The 4,680-nt window shown below is 56.0% G+C and overlaps 1 non-coding gene and 1 pseudogene across 1 annotated transcript; one reads left to right on the top strand and one right to left on the bottom strand.

Moving 5' to 3' along the window:
• Positions 1-524: 524 nt before the first annotated feature.
• TRNAG-GCC (transfer RNA glycine (anticodon GCC)) lies at positions 525-595 on the top strand. Its single transcript has one exon. It is a non-coding gene; the product is annotated as a tRNA-Gly (tRNA).
• A 127-nt stretch (positions 596-722) lies between these two features.
• On the bottom strand, positions 723-4,276 carry LOC136461620 (type IV inositol polyphosphate 5-phosphatase 3-like; annotated as a pseudogene).
• Between the last annotated feature and the right edge of the window lie 404 nt (positions 4,277-4,680).

The following is a 4,680-nucleotide window of genomic DNA, read 5'->3' as shown; positions in this document are numbered from 1 at the left end:
GCCTCCCACAAGACACCAGGAAGATATCTTGAAGATATTACGAGATCTGTTAGGATACGTATGATCCCAAGATTCTTGTAATCTGTTATTACTTTCCGGTTATCTCTCGGATCTAACCGACTTGTAACGCTGCCCCCGGACTATATAAGGCGGGCAGGGACCCCTCCAAACTCACACAATATCATACGATAGCTAATACAAACCAACATACCACAGGAGTAGGGTATTACGTCATAGTGACGGCCTGAACCTATCTAACTCGTGTGTCTCTGTTGTCTTCTTGTTCTTGATCACACGCTTCTTTGCCGATCAATCTACCTTTGTGGGATACCTCTCGAAAAACTACCGATAATATTCTGTTGACAATAACCAAACCCAATTATAGATCTAAGACATGGCATTTTAGCTCCGGATCGATAAGAGTACACAAATCAATGAAAGTCTCATTGGTTTTCTTGTTTTTTCATTGTCTGCATTCTTTCCACAAGGGTCTTGGGTGGATAAACCAAAATCAGCAGCCAAAAGCACCAGTGGTCTAGTGGTAGAATAGTACCCTGCCACGGTACAGACCCGGGTTCGATTCCCGGCTGGTGCATTTTTCTTTTTTACAATTTTGTTTTCTTGTTCTTTCCACTCTTTGTTTTGTGTGCGGTTGTGCCACTGAGGAAGAATGCGCACACACCACACAGCGACACTTTCATTCATGCACAAACAAGACTATCTTGGCGACAATTGGGCTTTCGAGGCACACGATTCCATCATGATTAAATGGAGATACATGGATGTGCAATTGCATTCAGAAGCTTAGCTTACTCGTACCCATATTTACACTAACATTTCGCGCGCGAAAATAGAAGGAAGGCTGACCCCCGGTCAAAAATCGAGGTCCGGCACGACCTGCCCGGCCTCCACCTCGGCGTCCGTGAGCGTGAGCGCTCTCTGCAGCTTCCGGCTGGAGAACACCTCCACCTCCGCCGCGTACATGGCCGTCACCGGGCGGTGGTCCGACAGCGCCAGCTCCGACCGCCGGTAGCCCAGCAGCCTCAGCCCCTTGCCGTACGACAGCACCCGGTCGCACCACGCCGGGGTCCGCCGCCCACCGCCGCTCCTGTGGCTCTGGCTCTGGTCGTCCCCGACGCCGACGTACCTCCTCGAGCTCAGCTCGTACTTGTAGGTCGGCGCGAACTCCAGGACGCCCTCCGTCCACCCGTCGAACGTCCGCCCCTTCCTCAGCTCCCGCTTCAGCTGGTCCGTCTCCGCCAGCTCGCGCCAGCGTCCCGCCGAGATCAGCTCGTGCGCTCGCTCGTACGACGCGTCCAGCCGGTAGTTCAGATCGCCCAGCCAGAAGATCCGGCTGCAGAAACAAAAGCATCGTCAGGTTCCCGAATGGATGCTGATGTTGATGTGATGCATCGCATGTGAGTGTACTCACTCATGGTCGTGGATGTCTCTGGGCAGCTGCAGGTCGCCGGGGGCGGCGAAGCGCGTGCGGCGGTGGATCTCGTGTACGTCGGCATTGCGCTTGTGGACGTCGCCGGGCTTCTCGCCGGCGGCGAGGTGGCTGCACAAGAAGCAGAACATGGTCTGGTAGACGGACATGCTCACCGACACGGCCCCTTTGTTGCCGATGTAGCCCATGGCGCCGACGCCGACGGTGGAGACCTTGAGGTTCTGGACGCACTTCCGGAGGCCCCGCCGCACCCACACCGTCAGGAAGATCCCCACCATCTGCTTGCTCACGATCCGCACGAACGGCGAACGGCTCTTCTTCCGCGGCGCGCCGTCGAGGTCGAGGTCCGGGATCATGGGCAGGTCGTCCGCCGCCGCCGCGTCGGCCACGCGGGACGATCCCCTGAACGATTTGAACGACTTGGACGCCTTGAACGACGACGCAGCGTTCAGGGCGCGCGGGGGGAGCAGGTCCAGCGGCTGCTCCGGCCAGACCAGCCCCACCCTGTCCGCCCTGCTCAGCGACCTCAGGAGCGCCCGTTGCTGAAGGCCTAACTGCTGCTGCGGCGGCTGATCAGGCCCGTCGTCCAGTTCGTCGCCGTTGAGCTGCGTTGAGCCATTCTCATTCTCATCCACGACGACGCTGAAGTGGTTGAGCCTGCTCATCTTCTTCGGTGTGGCCGTGACGTACTCCTCGGCCCGCACGGGGAAGCTGAAGGGCACGTCCTCGTCGGTGTCGGTCTCGGTATCCGTGCCGCCAGGGAGGAGCTCGTCGGCGGCCGCCGCGGCGTCGACCGGCGGGTCGAACCGCGACGGAGAGGGAGGGTGGCTGTAGCACCTGTACTTGGGCTTCGACGGCTGCGCCCGCCGCAGATCACGGACTCCCACGCCTGCGCCGGCCGCCCGTCCTCCGCGCCGAACACGTTGCCGGCGTTCAGCGGCACCACTTCCTGGAACCTGCATTCATGCACGGCGTCCGGCTCGCTTAACATCGATCGATTAGCTAGCACGCCTGCACTACGGCAAGTCAAGTTGGGCGGCCGGGGACATATATAGACATACCCGAGCACGTAGATGTCGGTTGGTTCGGCGTCGCCGCCGGTGCCGAGCCACTCGGCGATGTCGAGGTCGTCCGGCGGTGCCTTGCCGCCGGCGTTCCAGGTGCCGACGCAGACCCTGCGACCCCGCCGGACATGCATGGTTAGTCATCGAACCGAAAGAAGCTCTCACGCCGTGGCGCGTCGCTGAAATTCCAAGACGGCGACGAGGAATCACAATTCACAATTCACATTTCACACGGCGGCCGGCGCACCTCAGCTCTTTGGTGTTGATGTACTGCGCACGCAGCGTCTCCGAGTTCCGCCGCCGCAGCTTGTACGGCGCTCTCTCCAGGCTCTCGTCTGATGCCGCCGCCGGTGCAAGCAAATGTTAGTAAAAATCGGCAGAAGCATCGTAATTGAAGCGAATTCACGGTCAAAGCAACATTATTTTCTTTGAAAAAAAACGACTACGAAGTTTAATTTTACCCAAAATTTAAAAACTGCCAATTAATACTACTATAAGTACTAGAGCATCATGAATTCTTTTCAGTCTTGGAGGAGAACAGAATCATAAAGGCTGGCCGATCTGCCAGATTAGGCAATTGTTGGGGAAGCCATTCTCGTGACTATCACTATAGACAAGATTCAAGGTGGCCGGGGCCCGGGGCCGAGCCATGCCCGTGACGCGACGCATCAAACGCACTAATGGCACAAGGAGGACCCAGTTGGTTCATCTTTTCTTCCTCCTACCAGGCTACCACAAAGAAGACAGCGACGAATAGTCCAGAGGTGCACTTTTCTACTATAGATAAGATCACTACATCGACGGACGGCCGGCGACCCGGAACGCGCTTTCAGTTGAGTTGAGCCGCGGTTCAGTTCAACACGCAACAGACGGCCGGATTGCAGAATTAGATTGCTAAGGTAAGTAACCTCACCGGTGATCTGGGCTCCGTCCTCGGCCGGCCGGCGAGCGCCGCCGTCGTCACAGCCGCAGTTCTCTGGCAGAGCAAATGAAATCGAGGCAGCAGGAAGTGAGGGACGGAGAGAACAAAGACGTGAATGATCTTTGGGCACTGAATGAATGGTAAACCCCAGAACAAGAACAGAAATGCGTCGATCGGGGAAAGAAGAAGAGATTTCGGCGAACCGTACCTTGGCCGTCAACGTCGCTGCCGTCGTCGTCGTCCTCGTCGTCGGCGCCGAAGTCCTGGTCCTTGCTCTTGAGGTTGAGCCACTTCTTGAGCACAATCTTGGGCCAGAACACCTGCACCGAAAACGCATCAGCGGCGCCTATCAGCATCACAGCAGCATCCTCTTGTTTTCAACCAAGAAAAGGAAAAGGGAAACAATTTTGAAAGGAAGAAGAAAAATGAAAACATAAACTATCGGGACGGGAAGCTCTCGGATTCTGATCGAGTTAGCCAGCTGCTGCAGGCTGCAACGCCAAGAGAGAAGCGAATTGAGCAGAGGAGAAGGCACAGCTTCTCATACCTCGGCCGGCGCCCTCCTCTGCTTCTGCACCACCATCTCCGCTCCTCTGTCTCTTCCTCGGATCCTCTCCTTCCCTGCCTTATCCTCTCCAATGGCGCCCTTCGAGATTCTTCAGTTACCAAAGACTAGCTAGCTCGGGGCACTTGTACGGTACGAGTACCTCACCCGTGGGCTGGCTGTGGATCGGTTTGGCTCCTCGTGCAGACGGTGCAGTCAGTGTGGCAGGACAAGAGGTAGCTTGGGTCCGGGGGAGTCTGGGAGAGTTATATACCAACACAAGTGCAGCAGAATGCGGGGTCGTCTGGGACAGTGCTGCTGGGTGCTGGGGCCATTCCCGGAAACCTTCTGCTGCGCTAGCTGCCGGCCAGGTCCCGCCTCCCGCCTCCCGCCTCCCGCCTCCCGCGTGTGGTCGCCGAGGGAGGGGGACGCAGACGCCAGTTTCTACTGTATTATGTAATAACCTAGGTATTAAGTATGCATTTGGCATTAACATTGCTTGAGTATAAGCATCATTGATCATTCATGAGCATGAGCATCTCAAATATTATCTCTATGTTTGCTTATATCACGTGTGTTGTCACTAAATGCTTTACATATGCTAGGGTTTACGTGTAACCAATGTATAAAATGTTTGTGAGACCTTAGGAGTACTTTTAACATGGTTAGAATGCCATATGGAACAACTTTGGTATTCATG

This window comes from Miscanthus floridulus, chromosome 6 (assembly GCF_019320115.1).
Source record: "Miscanthus floridulus cultivar M001 chromosome 6, ASM1932011v1, whole genome shotgun sequence".
In the NCBI taxonomy this organism is placed as follows: Eukaryota; Viridiplantae; Streptophyta; class Magnoliopsida; order Poales; family Poaceae; genus Miscanthus; species Miscanthus floridulus.
The sequence above is the reverse complement of the archived record's forward strand: the minus strand, read 5'-3'. Positions and strand labels throughout refer to the sequence as shown.